At 47.6% G+C, this 22,485-nt stretch overlaps 1 protein-coding gene across 1 annotated transcript in view; it reads right to left on the reverse strand.

Annotated features, from left to right (window-relative positions):
- The window catches only part of SEMA6B (semaphorin 6B), a 192,578-nt gene that overhangs the window by 90,500 nt on the left and 79,593 nt on the right, over window positions 1–22,485 (reverse strand). The gene's annotated exons all lie outside the window — the stretch shown is intronic.

A 22,485-nucleotide genomic window follows, 5' to 3' on the forward strand; every position in this document is an offset into this window, starting at 1 on the left:
GCTTCCTGTTTATACACAGTTGTTTGCCATTAACATTTATCTACCATCGATCTCCATGATGGTGAACCTGTGGCACGCGTGCCAGTTTTGATTTCCAGCCGTTTTCCACCCTCCGGAGGCTCCCCGGAAAAACCGCTGAAAGTGCAAAACGGATGGTTTGGGAACGTTCCTAGAAAGCCTCGGGAGCCTCGGGAGGGTGAAAAGCCTGGGGCTTCCCAGGCTCCAAGAAAGCCGTGTGCGCATGTTTGGGGTGGGGGGTGGGGCGGCACGCATGCATGCAGGGTGGCCATGGCACAGGGGCATTCAATTATGGGGATGGGCATGCAAGCGAGTGCGATAGTGCGCTACTTTGGCACCCGAGGTGGAAAAGGTTAGCCATCACTGATCTATCTATTGATATCCATCCATCCATCTATCATCTATTTATCAATTCCATCCATCCATCCATCCTTCCTTCCTTCCTTCTCTTTCTTTCTCTTTCTTTCTTTCTTTCCCTACCATCTAATCTCTCTCTAATCTCAGTCTGTCTGTCTGTCTGTCTGTCTATATCTATCTATCTATCTATCTATCTATCTATCTATCTATCTATCTATCTATCTATCTCTATCTATCTATCATCTATCTATCTTTCATCTATCTATTATCTTTATCAATCTCTCTCTATCATCTATTTATCAATTCCTTCTTTCTTTCTTTCTTTCCTTCCTTCCTTCTTTCTTTCTTTCCCTACCATCTAATCTCTCTCTAATCTCTGTCTGTCTGTGTCTGTCTGTCTGTCTGTCTGTCTCTCTATCTATCTATCTACCTACCTATCATCTATCTATCTATCTATCTATCTATCTATCTATCTATCTATCTATCTATCTATCTTTCATCTATCTATTATCTTTATCAATCTCTCTCTATCATCTATTTATCAATTCCTTCCTTCCTTCCTTCCTTCCTTCCTTCCTTCCTTCCTTCCTTCCTTCCTTCCTTCCTTCTTTCTTTCCCTACCATCTAATCTCTCTCTAATCTCTGTAGGTCTGTCTGTCTGTCTGTCTATCTATCTATCTATCATCTATCTTTCATCTATCTATTATCTTTATCAATCTCTCTCTCTATCATCTATTTATCAATTCATTCCATCCTCCCTCCCTCCCTCCCTCCCTCTCTTTCTGTTCTCCTCCTCGTCCAAAGGAATGGAATGGAGTTTGTCCCTAGAGGGGGTTGGGTGGGGGAGACCCCCTGAATGACATTCTCTCTGCCATTCAGAAAGTTATTAACGGTTTAATTGCCTTCATTAAAAGCTGGGCCTTCCCTCCCTGAGTGCCATTCGGTGGTCTCGCCACCTGCACACAAGCCGGGGTTTTGTCTCCGCATGGCTCCCTGGGGGTCTCTCCCGCAGCTGCCTTCGCCCATCGCGCAAAGCCTTTTCACGCGCTCGGTGGGACGCAGGGAAAGCCACGGAACCCGAGGCTGCCCCCCCCCCTCCTCCCCCCCGCACACGTGCGCGAATGTACACCCACGGCACGCTTCCTGTATTCGCCCTTTGAATTTCATCCCCTTCCCTCTTGTGTTTCCCCCACCCCTTTTATTTTTGATTTTGTATTTTGTTCATTCGTGCCTTTCGATCGTGCCTCACCAGAGAGGGGGGGGCAACTCAAGGCAGAGAAAGTAGGTCAAAAAAGTCAAAATGGCAGCCAGGTTGGAATGACGGAGACGGGCTTGGTGAAGGGTGTTGTTGGGAGGAGAGTTTGAGATGCAGAAATGTCAGCTCAGAATGGCTCAGACGCCCATTCGGCTCGGGGTACATTCCTTGAGGACTAGAAACATGCTGCTTTCTTGTACAAAACAAGTCAGGTCTTGCCCACAAAAGTGGTGTGAAGGCAGCCTTTCCCCCCCGCTCCAGTCTGGGTTATCATATTTCTGCTTTTTCTGGGTATTTTTTTTGGGGGGGGGTAGATATTGTACGAAGTTATCACCCAGCCCTCTCCCAGAAAAAATGAAATATCCTAGGAAATATTGAAAAGGCAGAATATTACATTTCTCTGGATGTGAAAAGAAAGAAACATGTTTCAAAAGACAGAATAGCTGTCTGTAGCTTCCTGCCCATCCCTACTTTGTCAATGGGCCATTAAGAAGGCCAAGCTAGTCCCTTTACATAATAAAGACTTCTCCACTTCAGCTCCAGGGGGATTAAAGGATGGTAACATTGGCCCCAACTGACCACGTGGCATCTGAGAACTCAACCAAACCTGGATTCAAAACGCAGCCCAGAGAGTTGCCCCCTGCATGGCTCCATGGGAGTCTGACAACCAATCAGAACACAAGATCAAGATCAAAGGCCAGAGAGGGCATAAAACCAGGGACTCAGCTTCTCTTCTCTTCTTCTCCACCAACACTGAAGCATGTGATCCCCTTTTCTGTTCAGGGCTCAAGCCATGTGGTCCTGTCCACCATTAAAACCATCTTTCCAAGCAGCCTCCATGTCTCCAGTGTCTTTTCCCCCACTTGGAGCCGAACCCAGAAGGGCGTTTCTTTCATCAATATCTAATCCCCCGATAAGCAGAGCCGGCTGCAACTCTGCAGCATCTTGCTAAGGAAAGATCTGATGAGACTTTGGAGATCATCTAGTCTCCAAGCCTCGGTGCTGTGGCTTCCTAACAAAGGAAGAAAAAGCAAATGCACAGAATAACAGAACAGGAGCTCTCTCTGTGGGCATGGAAGCTGTCATCCAGCTCAGCTCCACCGTGGATGCCCCTCCTGCCAGCCAGATGATTTTCAGGGAGATGCACACACATGTGTGTATGTGGGGGGGGGGCAGGGGAGTCGTGCGTGCATGCATGAGAGGCTGTGAGGGAGCCCAGGGCGTGCAGCACACCGCCTCCCCATGTCCCATTTTTGGTTTCAGGAGGCTTCAGGCTAGGCCCAAAATGGGGTGCGAGGGGGCCATACACTTGCGTGGGGGCGGAGGGAGCGTGGGAGGTCTGTGCGCGCATGTGCAGGATGGTGGGGTGCATTGTATTATGGGTGTGGGCACAAACACACACAATTTCGGCACGCGAGGAGAAAAAGGTTAGCCATCACTGGAATAGGTGGTACTTCGCTCAATAGTAGTAACTGTGAGAAGGATCTTGGAGTCCTAGTGGAGAACCATTTAAAGAGGAGCCAGCCGTGTGCGGCAGCTGCCAAAAAAGCCAACACAATTCTAGGCTACATCAACAGAGGGAGAGAATCAAGATCACGTGAAGGGTTAATTAATACCACTTTATAAGGCCTTGGTAAGGCCACACTTGGAATACGGCATCCAGTTTTGGTCGCCACGATGTCAAAAAAAGATTGTGAGGTTCCATAGAGACCTTGGCACTAGTTCTTGGTTCAAACCTTCTAAATTCAATCTGGACGGTTGCAAGAAATACTCTGCTTAACAACTAATTTCCACAATTCTGTCAAATAATTTACTAAGACTGTATTACGATTCTTCTTCTCTTCCTTCCTAGTATCTATCTCTTCCCACTTATGACTATAACCATGTTGCTTGTATCTTTACAATTTATATTGTTTTTATTTGTTTCCTAGTACGATTTGATAGCTTATTAGTAACTTTTACTATCACTAAGTGCTGCATCTCTTTATTCTTGAGGAATGTGTTTTATTTTCCTTATGTACATTGAGCACATCTGTACCAAAGACAAATTCCTTGTGTGTCCAATCACACTTGGCCAATAAAATAATTCTATTCTATTCCATTCCAATCCATTCCAGTCTATTGTTTTTATTTGTTTCCTAATACGATTTGATAGCTTATTAGTAATTTTTACTATCACTAAGTGTTGCATCTGTTTATTCTTGATGAATGTATTTTTATTTTCCTTTATGTTCACTGAGAGCTTATGCACCAAAGACAAATTCCTTGTGTGTCCAATCACACTTGGGCAATAAAGAATTCTGTTCTGTTCTGTTCTGTTCTATTCTATTCTATTCTATTCTATTCTATTCTATTCTATTCTATTCTATTCCTATTCTACTCCTATTCTATTCTATTGTTTTCATTTGTTTCCTAATACGATTGGATACCTTATTAGTAACCTTGACTATCACTGAGTGCTGCAACTTTTTATTCTTGAGGAATGTATTTTATTTTCCTTTATGTATACTGAGAGCATCTGCACCAAAGACAAATTCCTTGTGTGTCTAATCACACTTGGCCAATAAAACAATTCTATACTGTATTTGCAGCCCGGCGCAAACGCTAAACCACGATTAAGCCAGAGATAGGAGCAAAGGTTTGGCTTAGGAAATAGATTTATAAAGAGCTGGGGGGAAAAAAACCTTTGGTGCCACAGCTCCGAAGATTTATACCGTGTCATTTGCATCCTTGCAAATTGGTTTTTTGTGAAGGGCTTGTGCCCCAGGCCCATAAATTATGGCCTCTCTCCATCCCCTTTTGTCACACACAAACACACACAAACACACACACACACACGCTTGCGCCGCTGGCCTGCTTGAGATGGCTTTTAAAAGGCTCTTTAAATCAAAAGGGGAGGCAGCCCACGGAGACACATGGCCCAGTTTTGGCTTCAGTCCAAGAAGGCTTCCGTTTTTCCGCTTCATTCCCCCCCCCCCCCCCCCGGCTGCTGACCCGCAGGTCACTGGCAGGGAATGGAGTGGTCTTATTATTCTTATTTATTTGGTTTTGATGCTGCCTTTATGACTTTATAAGCAACTCAAGCGGGGAAACACTGCTTCCTCCTCTTCCCCCCCACACACAACAACCCTGTGAGGTAGGTTGGGCTGAGAAGGTAGGATGGGATCAAAGATACCCAGTTGTGGAACTAGAACTCGCCGTCTCCCGGCGAATGGCTCTGCGTCACCTAGCTACCTTTCAGGCCTAAGGCAGGACTAGAATTCACAGTCTCTTGGTGAATGGCCCAAAGTCATCCATCAGGTTTTCATGCTTAAGGCGGAACTAGAACTCACAGTCTCCTGGTAATTAGCAATAGCAATAGCAGTTAGACTTATATACCGCTTCATAGGGCTTTCAGCCCTCTCTAAGCGGTTTACAGAGTCAACATATTGCCCCCAACAATCTGGGTCCTCATTTCACCCACCTCGGAAGGATGGAAGGCTGAGTCAACCTTGAGCCGGTGAGATTAGAACCGCTGAACTGCAGATAACAGTCAGCTGAAGTGGCCTGCAGTACTGCACCCTAACCACTGCGCCATCTCGGCTCTCTCCCAGTTAGCTTCATGCCAAAGGCAGGACTAGAACTCACCGTCTCCTGGTGAATGGTTCAAAGCCATCCAGCAGGCTTTCATGCTTAAGGAGGAACTAGAACTCACAGTCTCCTGGTAATTGTCTCAAAGTCTCCCAGTTAGCTTCATGCTTGAGGCAGAACTAGAACTCACAGTCTCCTGGTGATTGTCTCAAAGTCTCCCAGTTAGCTTCATGCTTAAGGCGGAACTAGAACTCACAGTCTCCTGGTGATTGTCTCAAAGTCTCCCAGTTAGCTTCATGCTTGAGGCGGAACTAGAACTCACAGTCTCCTGCTAATTGGCCCAAAGTCTCCCAGCTGGCTTTCATGCTTAAGGCGGAACTAGAACTCACAGTCTGCTGGTAATTGTCTTTAAGTCATCCAGCTAGCTTCATGCTTAAGGCAGAACTAGAACTCACAATCACCTGGTGATTGGCCCAAAATCACCTAGTTTGCTTTCAGACCTAAGGCAGGACTAGAATCAGAAGTGGTATTCAGCAGGTTCTGACCGGTTCTGGAGAACCAGTAGCGGAAATTTTGAGTATTCCGGAGAATCGGTGAATGCCATGAATGAACTGGCTGGCCGCGCCCCCATCTATTATCTGCCTCCCGCCTTCCCCAGCTGACCGGGAATAAATGGGGATTTTGCAGTAACCTTCCCCTGCCACGCCCACCAAGCCACGCCCACAGAACCGGTAGTAAAAAAAAATTGAATCCCACCACTGACTAGAACTCCCAATCTCCCGGTTTCTAGGCTGGCACCTTCACCACCTTCACCCCTACAACCAACTAAACAGGGTCCTTGCACACTTCCCATCTCGCACCCCAGGATTTGCTCCAAAATATAGAATTTCACCCTTCTTTTTCAGCAGAATTGCAGCGTTCGAGAGACTCCGGTTGCAGAGCCCCTCCTCCCCTCTTCTCCAAAAGTTAACACGCGCAGGACGTTTTTAAAAATCTCCGACTGGAGACTAATTGCATTAATCATATTTAATTTTAAATACATCTAAATGTTCCAGCCCCTTATAGATTTTGGCTCTCCGGATGAGGCTTAAGCTTTTCATATTTACAGCCGGCTGGGGAGCCCAATTATAGGAAACAAATCATTTTCCAACAATCATTAACGTCCACAAGTTTGGATGGGCTTCGAAAAGCAGATAAGTTAGACGGTGACAGGCTAAATGCACCTCCCAGTGCTTGAAAATTACAGTGTCCGTTTTAGTGGCGCAAAAGAAACTGTCACTCCATCCATCACTCCAGTTCCCTTCCTCCCCCATTCATTCTGTCTCTCTCTATCTCATTCTATTTATCTGTCTGTCTGTCTGTCTGTCTGTCTGTCTCTCTCTCTCTCTCTCTCTCTCTATCTATCTATATATATATCAATCTATCATCTATCTATCTATCTATCTATCTATCTATCTATCTATCTATCTATCTGTCTCTATCTCATTCTATCTGTCTGTCTGTCTCTCTGTCTGTATCTATCTATATCTATCTATCTATCTATCTATCTATCTATCTATCTATCTATCTATCTATCTATCTATCTATCTATCTATCTATCTATCTTTCTGTGTCTGTCTGTCTCTCTAGCTAACTATCTATTTATCTTTGTCTATAGCTATCATCTATCAATCTATCTGTCATCTATCATCCATTCATCCATCCATCCATCTCTGTTTCTCTTATCTATCTTGTCTCTATCGTCTGTCTGTCCATTTGTCCGCCCATCCATTTATCTTCCTCTCTTCCTCCTTCTATCTATCTATCTATCTATCTATCTATCTATCTATCTATCTATCTATCACTCATCTAACATCCATCCATCTGTCGCTGTCTCTGTCTCTCTTATCTATCTTCTGTCTATCTGTCTATCGATCTCTGTCTACCTCTTTATCTATCTTTGTCTCTATCATCTATCTATCTATCTATCTATCTATCTATCTATCTATCTATCTCTCATCTAACATCCATCCATCCATCTGTCGCTGTCTCTGTCTCTCTTATCTATCTTCTGTCTATCTGTCTATCGATCTCTGTCTACCCCTTTATCTATCTTTGTATCTATCTATCTATCATCTATCTATCTATCTATCTATCTATCTATCTATCTATCTATCTCTCATCTAACATCCATCCATCCATCCATCTGTCGCTGTCTCTGTCTCTCTTATCTATCTTCTGTCTATCTGTCTATCCATCTCTGTCTACCCCTTTATCTATCTTTGTATCTATCTATCTATCATCTATCTATCTATCTATCTATCTATCTATCTATCTATCTATCTATCTATCTATCATCGTTTGTCCGTCTAGTATCTCTCTCTGTCTCTTCTGACATGATCGTTTTTCACGACCGTTACAGCCTCCTCCTCGTCACGGGAAACCTTCTGACAAGCAAAGTCAATGGAGAAGCCAGATTCACTTAAACGTTACTAATTTAACAACTGCAGGGATTCACTTAACAACGGTGGCAAGAAAGTTCATAAAATAAGCCAAACACACTTAGCAGTGGTTTCACAACAAACATTTTGGGCTCAATTGTGGTCATAAGTCGAGGACAAACTCATACAATGTGGGCCACAACAGCCTTCCCAATCTCCCTGCCAATGACAATCCTGCCCCTGATCTCCTAGGCCTGAATTTTGGGGCTACCACCAAAAAGCCCGAACAACAGAACAGACAAACAGAATAACAGAGTTGGAAGGGACCTGGGAGGTCTTCTAGTCCAACCCCCTGCTCAAGCAGGAAACCCTATACCATTTTAAATAAATGGCTGTCCAATCTCTTCTTAAAGACTTCCAGTGTTGGGGCATTCACAACTTCTGGAGGCAAGCTGTTCCACGGGTTAATTGTCCTCACTGTCAGGAAGTTTCTCCTGAGTTCTAAGTTGCTTCTCTCCTTGATTAGTTTCCACCCATTGCTTCTTGTCCTGCCCTCAAGGGCTTTGGAGAATACAATAGCAGCGTTGGAAGGGACCTTGGAGGTCTTCTAGTCCAACCCCCTGCTTAGGCAGGAAACCCTACACCTCTTCGGACAAATGGCTCTCCAACATCTTCTTAAAGACTTCCAGTGTTGGGGCATTCACAACTTCTAGAGGCAAATTGTTCCACTGATTAATTGTTCTAACTGTCAGGAAGTTTCTCCTGAGTTCTAAGTTGCTTCTCTCTTTGATTAGTTTCCACCCATTGCTTCTTGTTCTGCCTTCAGGTGCTTTGGAGGATAGATTGATCCCCCCTCTTCTTTGGGGCAACCCTTCAGATATCGGAAGACAGACTCTGTCTCCACCCCCAGCTCGATTTTACCTGTAATCGGAAAGACCCTTCTGAGCTTACCTGGGATGGCAGATCCAGCTTGGACACCGGAGAGAAGATTTCTCTTATGGTCAACCGGCCATCATCCGCTGACCTGTCTCCTATCCGAACCACGGGGCAATCAGGACTGGCCGAGGCTCAGGCGCTATTAGCCAGGCGCCCACCCACCCTACGGCCGCAGCAAACTCCGTCCTGCTTTCTTCCTTTCCCCCTACGCTGCCAAATTCCTCGAGGAATCCTGTCTTTGTCCTATGGCCCTCCGAGATCATCCTTTTTTTTTTCCGGACACAAAGCGAGCCCACCCCGCCTCTCCTCTGCGCCACCTGATCTCCCCGGGCCTCTTAAGCCATCCTTTGCTCTCCATTCACTGAATTCTCTTTCCTTTTCTTCTCCCTTCGCTTTCTTTCCTGCAGTCTCTTCTCAATCTCCCCGGCTCGGGTTACCGCCGTCTCTCGTTCTTGGGGGTTGGGGGGGTGGGGGTGGCGTTTCCAGCAGCCGTTGCCGGATGCCTTTTTCCACCCGGGAGTCCCAGGACACCCGCTTGGAGGGGGGGAGGTCAAGCTCTCGGTTGGCAGGATGAAGTTACCGTTTCCAACCGTGCCCGACCCACACTCTCGCCCGGCTTGGGCGAGAGGCAGAAAAAGGGGCCCTTGTTTCAGCAGCCGGCAAGGTGTCTCAACCTGCTCTTTGTCTCGGGGACTCGCACGCCCCGGCTCTCTAGATTTACTCAGGGAAGTCAACGCAGCAGCTGTGGAATGTAGACTATATAGGATAATAGGAGTTGGAAGGGATCTGGGAGGTCTTCTACTCTCCAGCAGGTCAAAATCGAACTGCTGGCAGTTGGCAGAATTAGCCTGCAATACTGTATTCTAACCACTGCATTGAGCTCATGAGAGAGAGAGAGACAGACAGACACAGATATAGAGAAAAAGATAGTTGAGATAGTGAGGTATAGATAGATAGATAGATAGATGGATGGATGGATGGATGGATGGATAGAGAGATATAGAGAAAAAGAGATCTGAGAGTGAGATATAAATGGATGGATGGATGGATGGATGGATGGTTGGATGGATGGATGGTTGGATGGATGGATAGTTATAGAGAAAAAGAGATAGATGAGATAGATAGATAGATAGATAGATAGATAGATAGATATAGAGAAAAAGAGATAGATGAGATGAGATAGATAGACAGACAGACAGAGACAGACAGGGTAGGGTGGGTGGGTGGGTGGGTGGGTGGATGGATGGATGGATGGATGGATGGATGGATGGATGGATGGATAGATAGATAGATAGATAGATAGATACAATCGAATCTTAAGGGAGATCCTTACATAGCACCATGGGAATCTGATAACAGCCAATAGAATACATGTATATTTTCAGAAAAATATGACAAAGAGGTTGTATATGTAATATTACACATGTTGGCAGCAGCAAGAATTGTATTTGTCCAATTTTGGAAAAATGAGCGAACCCCTACAAATAAAAGCATAATTAAAAAGAAATTTTACGAAACTCCTCTCCCTTTCCCATTGTTGTCTATGTAACAAAAATAAAAATAATTTATAAAAAAAAAAAAAAGAAATTTTACACTGTGCGGAAATGGATAGGTTAACATTACATATAAAGAGGATATGGAATATTTTTTAACATGGGATTGGTTTTACCAATGGTTAGACAGCAGAGGTAGAAATTAGAAGTTGGAAGAATATGACTATATACAAGTAAATATTCTTATTATTATTGACATTAAGGTAAAGGTAAAGGTTCCCTTAGCACATATGGGCTAGTGGTTCCTGACTCTAGGGGGCGGTGTTCATCTCCGTTTCAAAACCAAAGAGGCAGTGCTGTCCAAAAACATCTCCATGGTCATGTGGCCGGCATGACTCAACGGCGAAATAAGCACAGAACGCTGTTCCCTTCCCACCAAAGGTGGTTCCTATTTTTCTACTTGCATTTTTTACCTGCTTTCGAACTGCTAGGTTGGCAGAAGCTGGGACAAGTAATGGGAGCTCACTCTGTTACACGGCGCTAGGGATTCAAACCGCCAAACTGCCAACAATTCTGATCAACAAGCTCAGCGTCTTAGCCACGGAGCCACCATTTCTCTATATTATTGACATTATGTATATAGGTAACTTGATCCAGACATTATACTGTTTATTTAGCACTTGTGCATGTTAAAGAAAAATGTACAAATAAAACACACACACACACACACACATGTGTATGTGTGTGTGAAAGTGTGTGTGTGTGTGTGTATTGTGTCGCAATCCCTGGTATGCCCAAATATGGGAGGGAGCATACTGCTTCCCTTTTCTGTCTTTCGGATCACCCTAGGAGCCATCCAGGCAGAGGGCCATTTTTTTTTAATGTTGCCTTGTTACATTTGTGTTGCAATTGTGCTGATAAATAAATAAAGGGAGACTAGTATAGATTCTATTTCAAGCTATTTAGCTCTCATCAGCTAGCCATACCCTTACTGGGAATCGAACCTGGGCTGATAAAGGAGGAGAGCCTGTGGCTTAGTGGCTAATATAACTGCCTAATATGTAATACAGCCCAGGTTCGATTCCCAGTAAGGGTATGGCTAGCTGACGAGAGCTAAATAGATCTATACTAGTCTCCCTTTATTTATTTATCAGCACAATTGCAACACACACACACACACACACACACACACACACAAAATACATGTTCTTGCACAGGAACAGGAATCTCAAGTGCAAAGCCCAAGAGAAGGCATAACCCCCCATCCCCACTCTCAACTCCATGTGGTCACCTGCTCAGAACCATGTGCTTGGGGGTTCCGCTTCATCATTAAACCACCTTTCCAAAAAGCCTCCATGTTTTCAGTGTCTTCCTCCCCACTTGGAACTGAACCAGATGGATATTTCTTCCCACAGTGAAAAAAACAGATCGAGTGGACGAATTTACAGACATGGCTGGAATGTTTACCAAAGACGGGGATATGGAGGGAAGAATCGGGTCTTAGTGGACAACTAGCGAAATATTAGCTAGCAGTATGTGGTGGTAGCCAAAAAAAAAAAAAAGCCAATTCTAAGTTGCATGAACAGAGGGATACAACCAAGAGCAAGGGAGGTACAATCACCACTTTATAAAGCCTTAGTAAGACCACACCTAGAATACGGCATCCTGTTTTGGTCCCCACACTATCAAAAAGATGTTGAGACTCTAGAAAAGGTGCAGAGAAGAGCAATCAGGATGGTGAAGGGACTGGAGGCTCAAACATACGATGAACGGGTTGCAGGAACTGGGCCTGGCTAGTCTAGTGAAGAGAAGAACCAGGGGAGACATAATAGTATCTTCCAATATTTGAGGGGCTGTCACAGAGAGGAGGGGGGGGGGTCAAGCTATTCTCCAAAGCCCCTGAAGGCCAGACAAGGAATAATGGATGGAAACAATGATCAAGGAGAGATTCAACCTAGAAATAAGGAGGAATTTCCTGACAGTGAGAGCAATCAACCCATGGAGCAGAAGTTGTCTTCGGAAGTTGTGGGAGCTTCATCCCTGGAGGCTTTCAAGAAAAGATTGAACTGCTATCTGTCAGAAATGGTATAAAGTCTCCTGCTTGGGCGGGGGGGGGGGGGTTGGACTAGATGACCACAAGGTCCCTTTCAACGCTTGTTAATCTGCAAATGTTATACAAGAAAAAGAGACAGAGAGAGAGAGAGACAAAGACGGAAAGAAAGAGAGAAGGACATAGAGAGACGTGGATGTCGTGGGTGGAAGGCAAATTGTTGCCAAGGGTTTTTACCTTGAAGGAAGCGACAATGATTGTGTACAAGGATGTGTGCTGCTAACAGTTGCAGGAGAAAGGCATGTCAGGAAAAAACATGAAAGGGGGGTTGGAAGGCCGTAGAAATTGGGAATTTAAGAAGTGCCTCTGGAGGTTGAAACAGGAGGATTAGAGGATCAGAAACGAATCAAAGAGGATTGAGTAGCAAAACACCGTAAAAAAAGGATTCAAAAGTGCTTTTCTTCATATATAGGTAGACCTCAACTTACAACAGCAACTGGGATCAGAACATCTGTTTTGAAATACGGTTGTTATGTGAGTCATGGCCAAATTTACTACCTCCCCCCCGGTGCAGTTGTTAAGTGAATCACAACAGTTGTTAAGTTGGTAACCTGTTCTGACCCGCCTCCTCCGTCCAGGAACGAAAGCCGAAACCCACGTAAATAAAAAGGTTTCTTTTAATCAGTCAAGACTCTCGTTGGCTGCAAGCCACATAAACAAAGAGATAAGCACTCTGGCAGCAAGTCCTACAAAGTTTGGCAGCAATCCAGCCTGTCAAGTTTGTTTCTTGTTAGTCCTTAACGTGAACGTTGACTTCTGCAAAAGGGTGTGGCACAAGCAGTCTCTTTTATAATCAGGAGAGGATCTTAATAAGCATCAACTGAGTGTACTCATCTCCTATAATTACGCAGTTGTTCCTGCCGCTGAGTAGCCCTTCGACGGCGTGCATCCCGAAACAACTCACAAGTGTTTTCCTGATCACTCCCTCTGATCCAAGGCTCCAGCGTCACCTTGTGGCCAACCAGTCTCTCCTCGCCCTTCTCGGAGTCGGCACCCTGTCCAGGGTCCTCCACCTCCTCCAGGGCCAACTCATAAGACCCCCTCGCTGTCGGAATCTGGAGGCAGCTCCAACAGCACCTGCGGGGCCACAACAGTAACCCTTGTTGTTAAGTGAAGCCGGCTTCCCCCATAGACTTCACTTGTCGGAAGGTCGCCAAAGGGTAATCATGTGACCTTGCAACCGTCGTAAATGTGAGTCGGTTGCCGAGCGTCCGAATTTTTATCACCTGATTATGGGAATGCCACAATCATAAGTAGGAGGACCTCCTTGGTGTCCCTGGTGCTGTGACTCTGAACAATCATTAAAGGAACGGCTGTTGAGTCGAGGCCTCCCTGCAGGTAGCACCCACTAGGACTTACAACCATTCATTTAGTGACTGTTCAAAGTTACAACATTGAAAAAGGAGACTTAAGACCCTTTCTCACACTTCTCGCATATTTGCTGAGCATTGTATATGGATGATACAGGAGGAGGAAGAGGAAAGAAGAAGGAGTAGAAGAAGGAAGAAAGAGGAGAAGGACAAGGAGGAGGAAGAGGAAGGAGGAGAAGAGATGAGAAGCAGAATGAGGAGGAAGGAGAAGAAAGAGAAGGAGGAGGCAAGAGGAGGAGAACAAGGAGGAGGAAGGAGGAGAGAAGAAAAGGAGAAAGAAGCAGAATGGGGAGGAGGAGGAAGGAGCAGAATGAGGCGGAGGAGGAAGAAGAGAAGAAAGAGAAGGAGGAGAAGAAGGAAAGAGGAAAAGAACAAGGAGGAGGAAGGAGCAGAATGAGGAGGAGGAGAAAGAGAAGGGGAGAAGGAGGAAAGAGGGGAAGAACGAGGAGGAGGGAGGAGAGAAGAGAAAGATGAGAAGCAGAAGGAGGAGGAGAAAGTGGAAGAGGAAAAGAAGAGGAAGAAGGAGGAAAGAGGAGATGGACAAAGAGAAGGATAAGGAAGAAGAGAAGGACAAGGAGGAGGAAGGAGGAGGAGGGGGAGAGGAAGGAGGAAGATGAGAAGCAGAAGGAGGAGAAGGAAGGAAAGAGGGGGAGGAGGATAAAGAGGAGGCTAAAGAGAAGGAAGAAGAAGAGGAGGAGGAGGAGGAGGAGGAGGAGGAGGAGGAAGAGGAGGAGGAGGAGGAAGAGAGTGGGGAAACCTCCCCTTTCCATTTCCTGCTTTTTTTGCAAAGCCAGCAAATCAAGAAAAAGGCCAGGAGGGAAGAATTCGCACGGAGTCCCTGGCTGTCCTCTTGCATTAAAAGGAGGGGGGGAAAAACATCCAGTGGGTTTCACCCCCGTGAAGAGCAAATATTTCCCCCTCGATGGGGAAAGACAGATTGATTGCATTCTAATTAAACGGCTTTAAGCTGCCTGCTCAATAAGCCATTTGTAACCACATCCGAAAATAGATAGGAATTGCATTTTTTCTTCCATTTCCTCTTTATCATTCAATAAATGAGTAAAAGCTTTGGTTTTTCAGCCGGCTTTGGGGACTGGCGAGAATTAATTGCTTGTGGTTTGGCTCGATTTTGTGTTTTTTTTAATGTCTGCGGAGGGAAAAAAAACCCCCGTCGATCCTGTAGGCACACTCACCTGGGAGTAAATTCCCCTTCTATTCTATGGAAGAATTACATTTTAGAGTAATTCTATAGGGAGTCCTCGACTTACGACCAGGACGGACTCAAACTTTATGTCACCAAACGAGACCGTTGTTAAATGAATTCTGCCCCATGTTTATGACCTTTCTTGCCACCGCTGCTAAGTGAATCGCTGTGGTTGTTAAGTGAGTCACCTGGCGGTTAGGCAAAACTGGCTTCCTCATAGACTTGGCTTGTCAGAAGGGGATTGTGAGATCCCGGGACATGGCAACCGTCATAAGTGCAGGCCAGTTGCCGAGGGTGTGGATTTTGATCACACGATCATGGGGAGACTGTAACAATTGTGAAAACATGGTGAGAGAGAGAGAGAGAGAGAGGAGGGAGGGAGGGAGGGAGAGAGAGAGAGAGAGATCAGACAAATGATAGATAGATGATGGATGGGGATTAGATAGATAGACAGACAGGATGGATGGATGGATGATAGATAGATAGATAGATAGATAGATAGATAGATAGATAGATAGATAGATATACATAGATATATATAGGTGGGTGGGTGCATGGATAGATTATAGTTTTCTTTTCAAGGAAGCAGAAGGAGTGGAAGGAAAGAAGGAAGGAAGGGAGAAAGAAGAAGGGAGGGAGGGAGGGAGGGAGGGAGGGAAAGAGGAAGGAAACAAGGAAGGGAGAGAGACAAAGTAAGGAAGGAAGGGAAAGGAGGGAGCGGGAAAGGAAGGAAGGGAGAAAGAAGAAGGAAGGAGGGAAGGAAGGGATGGAGGGAGGGAAAGAGGAAGGAAGAAAGGAAACAAGGAAGAGAGAGGGGGAAAGGAAGGAAGGGAAAGGAGAGAGGAAGGAAGAGAGAAAGAAGAAAGAAAAGGGAAGGAAGGGACAAGGAAGGGAGAGGGGCAAAGGAAGGGAAAGGAGAGAGGAAGGAAAGAAGAGAGAAAGAAAAAAGAAGAGGGAAGGAAGGGAGGGAGGGAGGGAAAGATGAAAGAAGGAAGGAAACAAGGAAGGGAGAGGGGGAAAGGAAGGAAGGAAGGGAAGAGAGATGAAGGAAGAAAGAGAGAAAGAAGAAGGAAGGAGGCAAGGAAGGGATGGAGGGAAAGAGTAAGGAAGAAAAGAAACAAGGAAGAGAGAGGGGAAAAGGAAAGAAGGAAGGGAAAGGAGAGAGGAAACAAGGAAGGGAGAAATAAGAAAGAAAACGGAAGGAAGGGATGGAGGAAGGGAGGGAAAGATGAAAGGAAGGAAACAAGGAAGGGAGAGGGACAAAGTAAGGAAGGAAGGAAGGAAGGGAACAGAGAGAGGAAGGAAGGGAGAGAGAAAGAAGAAAGAAGGAGGGAAGGGAGGGAGGGAAGGAGGGAGGGAAAGAGGAAGGAAGAAAGGAAACAAGGAAGGAAGAGGGGCAAAGGATGGAAGGGAAAGGAGAGAGGAAGGAAGGAAGGAAGAGAGAAAGAAGAAAGGAGGAGGGAGGGAGGGAAAGAAGGGAGGAAACAAGGAGAGAGAGGAGAAAGGGAAGAAAGGAAGGAATTGGGGAAAGGAAGGAAGGAAGGGAGAGAGAGAGGAAGGTAGGAAGGAAGGAGTACAGAGATAAACACACTCGCTGTTGGTGCAGCCTGGACGTAATTACATTTATTGTCTTCATTTCCTGCTTTTAATTAAGGTGGGCTACCACGCCTTCCCCCTTCTCTGTATCCTGACACCAAAGGAAACCCACTTGATAGACCCACATGTGTGCTGGGGACCTTAGCTGGGGAGCACCCCCCCATGTAGTTCAGCTGTTTCTTTCACCCATTGTAAGGGTCTTCCCCCCCCCCCGCCAACATACACACACGCACACCTCCGCAACAGGTGGACCTCACAAAACTGATGTCACTTTGTAACCCAAGCCCACCCTCCCGACAGCTGCAGCGGTGGTCCAAGTGGCTCCAGAAATCTGGTGGAAGTTCGGTGACGTTAGAGGAATCTGCTCCACTCGGAGGCCTCCGGTTACACAGGTCCCTGTCCTAAAGGCGGAAGGGATGGGATCAAGTGACGGCATCTGGGATCGCTCGCTCGAAAGACACACCGGTCCGAGAGCCATGGGGGAGATAAAGGACCCTGCGGTGGTGGGACCCTGCGGCTGGCAGTCAAAACGCCACGGGGGTCCCAAATCCTTCATTTCGACTCACAACGACACCAAACGGCACCAGTTCAATTGGGGCAACAAAAAAATCATCAGCCATGCAATCTGTTGCGGCCCGCCAGTAGCCGGCGGAGCTGGCAGCAGATTCGGACAGTGAGGAGGTCGGGGAGGAAGATGGGCCAGTCCTGGAGTCTGGGGGAGGCTCTGAGGAGGGCTCTGTGTCAGAGGCAGAGAGGGGGCCAGGGGCTCTGACAGTTATCAGTTGCCTTCGGAGTCAGAGATCAGTGGGGCAGAAGAACAGCTGGAGCCTGTTCCCAGTGTGCGCATGTGCAGAGTTGCCAGGCAAAGGGAACAGCGAAACAAAAGGGGTCGACTTGGGAGTAAGGCCACAGGTGGACGGTGAATGGCCCCTCCCAGAGAGGATTAAAGAGAAGCGAAAGGGGAGTGGCGTTTGCAGGAGAGACAATTAATTCGCTTAATTGGTTCGTGACTCTCCAAGGCTCCTTGCCAAGTTCTGCAGATATCAGTCTGGCAGCTCTCCAAACCAGATAAGGTCTGTGACTGTAAATCCTCCCTTGAAAGACTTGGCTGGATGTGAAGGAGCAGAATTCACAGGAAATTAATAAAAGGGGTTTTTGTTGGGACAGGAGTCTGCTTCATGCTCTCGGGAAGGGAGCAGCTAAAGAACAGAGGTCGACTTGGGAGTAAGGCCACAGGTGGACGGTGAATGGCTCCTCCCAGAGGAAATAAAAGAGGAGCAACAGGGGAGTGGAGTTTGCAGGAGAGACAATTAGTTCCCCTAATTGGTTCCTGACTCTCCGAGGCTCCTTGCCAAGTTCTGCAGAGATCGGCCTGGCAACTCTCCAAGGCAGATAAGGTCTGTGACCGTAAATCCTCCCTTGAAAGACTTTGCTGGACATGAATGAGCAGAATTCACAGTCAATTAATAAAAGGGTTTTTTATCGGGACCAGGAGTTGGCTTCATGCTCTCGGAAAAGCCTCGGTCAGAACACAACCCATGCGTGTGAGTTCACCATCGAAGCCTGGCATTCCACACCCAAATCCACTGACAGACACATTGACCAACAATCAAACTATGAAGCCCCCCCCCCCCCCCAAATTGAAATCAACTGCACGGCCAGCCAGAGATGGCAACCGACCTACAACAAGCCTTCTCCAACCAGTACTTCGCCTCCCAAAGACCCTTGTCTGATGTGCCCTCCTCCCCATCACAAGATTCCCACCGAGGACTCGCTCCTTGAGCCATCCCAAGACCCTCCCTTGACACACCAGCCCCTGACCACTCAGTTGTGGTCGTAAGTTGAAGAATAACCGAGTAACAGAATTGGAAGGAACCTCGAAGGTCTTCTAGTCCAACCCCCTGCTCAAGCAGGAGACCCTATACCCATGATAGTGAATCTATGGCACGCAGAGCTGCTCTTTTGGTTCCCGACATGCATGTTGGTCTTCGTGTGCGCCGAAGTGCCAGAAAAGACCAGCTGGCTGGCGCACACATGGGCACATCCGTTCGGGCACTTGGTGTCGGAAAGGTTCTCCATCACTACCTTATTATACCATTCCAGACAAATGGCTGTCCAATCTCTTCTTAAAATCCTCCAACGATGGAGTATCCACAACTTCTGGTGGCAAGTCGTTCCGCTGGTGAATTGTTCCGATTCATTCATTTCTCCATTCCAGGTTGGTTTTCTCACCTTGATGAGTTTCCATCCGTTGCTTCCTGTCCTTGCCTTCAGGTGCTTTGGAGAAACAGCTTGACCTCCCCTCAACAGAATAGGCTGAGGGCTACTTTTAGAGGAATGTGGGTGGAAAGAATGTAGATTACAAGGAGAGGTGTGGGAGTAAGTGATAAGGAGGAACACTCATGCAACCTGGCTTGTCTCCGGGGTCAAGAGAAACATGGCGTCCTCAACACCTCCAGGACTGGGACACAAAACGCACTCACCTAGGTTAGTTGAGTGGAGCTGGTAGGGACATGTGACAATCTTGTGAGGCGGACTAAATCTGAAATGGTGTAGGGACACCTGCCTAGGCAGGGGGTTGGACTAGGAGACCTCCAAGGTCCCTTCCAACTCTGCTATTGTATTGTATTGTTGTAAATCGAGCAATGAACGGCTTGGGGGAAGCTAGGTGTGTCTACCGTGGGGTCTCCAAACTTGACAACTTTTAAGACACGGTTGGCTGAGGGATTCTGGGAGTTGAAGTCCACAAGTCTTAAAAAGTTGCCAAGTGTGGAAACCCCGGGGCTAAGCGTAGGTTGAATAGGTCTAGACCAGGGGTGTCAAACTGGATTTCTTTGAGGGCTGGATCAGCATAGTTCTCCTCCGTGGGCTGGCGGGGGTGGGGAGATGGGACAGAGGCCTCCTGCAGTACCCTGCTGGCCAAAACAGGATGTGGAAGGGGGGAGATACGTGCGGCCCCCCCGTGCCTCATTTTCGGCCTCCATGGCCTCTGGCAGCACTCTGCCAGTCAGAGGCCTCCTCACGGCCTGTTTTCGGCCTCCATGGCCTCCTGCAGCACTCTTGCAGTCAGAGGACTCCTCACAGCCTGTTTTTGGCCTCCGGCAGCACTCTTGAAGTCAGAGGCCTCCTCACGGCCTGTTTTCGGCCTCCATGGCCTCCGGCAGCATTCTGCCAGTCAGAGGCCTCCTCACGGCCTGTTTTCGGCCTCCATGGCCTCCTGCAGCACTCTTGCAGTCAGAGGCCTCCTCACAGCCTGTTTTTGGCCTCCGGCAGCACTCTTGAAGTCAGAGGCCTCCTCACGGCCTGTTTTCGGCCTCCATGGCCTCCGGCAGCATTCTGCCAGTCAGAGGCCTCCTCACGGCCTGTTTTCGGCCTCCATGGCCTCCTGCAGCACTCTTGCAGTCAGAGGCCTCCTCACAGCCTGTTTTTGGCCTCTGGCAGCACTCTTGAAGTCAGAGGCCTCCTCACGGCCTGTTTTTGGCCTCCATGGCCTCCGGCAGCACTCTGCCAGTCAGAGGCCTCCTCACGGCCTGTTTTCGGCCCCCATGGTCTCCTGCAGCATTCTGCCAGTCAGAGGCCTCCTCACGGCCTGTTTTTGGCCTCCATGGTCTCCTGCAGCATTCTGCCAGTCAGAGGCCTCCTCACGGCCTGTTTTTGGCCTCCGGCAGCACTCTTCAAGTCAGAGGCCTCCTCACGGCCTGTTTTCGGCCTCCATGGCCTCCGGCAGCACTCTGCCAGTCAGAGGCCTCCTCACGGCCTGTTTTCGGCCTCCATGGCCTCCTGCAGCACTCTTGCAGTCAGAGGCCTCCTCACAGCCTGTTTTTGGCCTCCGGCAGCACTCTTGAAGTCAGAGGCCTCCTCACGGCCTGTTTTCGGCCTCCATGGCCTCTGGCAGCACTCTGCCAGTCAGAGGCCTCCTCACGGCCTGTTTTCGGCCCCCATGGTCTCCTGAAGCATTCTGCCAGTCAGAGGCCTCCTCATGGCCTGTTTTTGGCCTCCGGCAGCACTCTTGAAGTCAGAGGCCTCCTCACGGCCTGTTTTCGGCCTCCATGGCCTCCGGCAGCACTCTGCCAGTCAGAGGCCTCCTCACGGCCTGTTTTTGGCCTCCATGGCCTCTGGCAGCACTCTGCCAGTCAGAGGCCTCCTCACGGCCTGTTTTCGGCCTCCATGGTCTCCTGCAGCATTCTGCCAGTCAGAGGCCTCCTCACAGCCTGTTTTTGGCCTCCGGCAGCACTCTTGAAGTCAGAGGCCTCCTCACGGCCTGTTTTCGGCCTCCATGGCCTCCGGCAGCACTCTGCCAGTCAGAGGCCTCCTCACGGCCTGTTTTCGGCCTCCATGGCCTCTGGCAGCACTCTGCCAGTCAGAGGCCTCCTCACGGCCTGTTTTCGGCCTCCATGGTCTCCTGCAGCATTCTGCCAGTCAGAGGCCTCCTCACGGCCTGTTTTCGGCCTCCATGGCCTCCAGCCGGCCCCATGGGCTGGAGCCAGCAAAGCTGGCTGAGGAACTCTGGGAGTTGAAGTCCACAGGTCTTAAAGTTGCCAAGGTTGAAGACCACTGGACTAGAGGACCTCCAAGGTCTCTTCCAGCCCCATGATTCTATTTTCTGTTCTATGACTATGGGTCAATGATCCTCTGACCAACCACGTTGTGGAGACTTCAACTCCCAGAATCCCCTAGATGGCCCCGACCCAATAGTTTGACTTTCTTCTTCATAGGTTGGGTAGATTACCAAAAGCCATCAGCCTTCGTAGATTCTTGTGGCATAGTCAACATAACAATAATCTTATAAGGGAAAAGCTCACCAGGATCTTCAGCCAACACAACACAGGTGTATCCTTCAAACCCCAAAATACACTAAGGCTGAAACTTGCCCAGATACAAACAAAGCAACGTGTTGTATATGCAGTACAATTGCAGTGAGCCATGGGCAGATCTGTACATTGGGGAAACAAAACAGCCCCTTCACAAATGCATGGCACAACATAGGAGAACAAACCCATCAGGGCTAGATTCAGCGGTCCATCTGCATTTCAAAGACAAAGGCCGCTCTTTGGAAGGCAGCAGAGTCCACATTTTGGACAGAGAGGAAGGCTGGTTTGAAAGAGAGGTCAAAGAGACCATCTATGTCAAAATCGATCAGCCCTCTCTCAACAGACGGGGATGGATACGACATCATCTAACTCCAGTTTACAACACAGTCCTTTCAGCAGGTCCAAGAAGGCTCCACACTCATTTGCACCACTCAGGGGACCCTGAGGATACAGAGAAACCTCCAAGTGGCCTCAATGACTCCCTCAAAGGTTGCAAATGACCAGCTGTCTGCAAGGAGTGTAAATCCTTCTGTCCCCCATCATCCAGTCAGAGCTGAAGAAGCTTCTTGGATGAGAAGTGAAACGTCTTTAAAGAAGACACAAATAAACCTCCAAGTGGCCTCAAGGACCCTCTAAAAAGGATGCAAATGACCAGCTGTCTGCAAGGAGCATAAATCCTTCTGTCCCCCACCATCCATTCAGAGCTGAAGAAGCTTCTTGGAATGAGAAGTGAAACGTCTTCAAGGACATCTTTTTTAAAGTCCAGTTTTAAAGTCCCTTAAAGAAACATCTTTGGGACAACCATGACCTGGATGACTGAGTCTCTCCCTAGACAACTGCCTGTCCTTTCTCAAAAAAATATAAATGGTACCTTTTCTAAAGGGAGCCTCTGGGGCAGAGGTGGGTTCCTACCAGTTCGCACCTATTCAGTAGAACCGCTTCGTCAAATCTACCGAACCGGTTAGAAGAGGTTCCACCAGTGGACCCGGAAAGCAGGCCACACCTACAGAAGAGGTTCCAAAAAATTTTGAAACCCACCACTGCTCTGGGGGGAGGCATGATTGAGGGCAGGAGTGTCCAACCTGGGCAACTTTAAGACTTCTGGACTTCAACTCCCAGAATTCCCCAGCTAGCATCAGCATCAGGCACCAATTCCAGCTCCTGTACGAAATCTGAATTCTCTCTCTCTCTCTCAAAAAAAAAAAAAATATCAAGCTTCGATCTTTGCTGCCTCTGGTGTTGTTTTCTATTTTAGGGACCGGCAGATTTTTATCCTGTTTTTTGCTGCAACTCACAAGATTATCTCTCTCTTTCTGTCCTATTTTCCTTCCCTTCCTCTTCTCCT

The sequence above is a fragment of the Thamnophis elegans genome, chromosome 1 (assembly GCF_009769535.1).
Source record: "Thamnophis elegans isolate rThaEle1 chromosome 1, rThaEle1.pri, whole genome shotgun sequence".
Taxonomy (NCBI): Eukaryota; Metazoa; Chordata; class Lepidosauria; order Squamata; family Colubridae; genus Thamnophis; species Thamnophis elegans.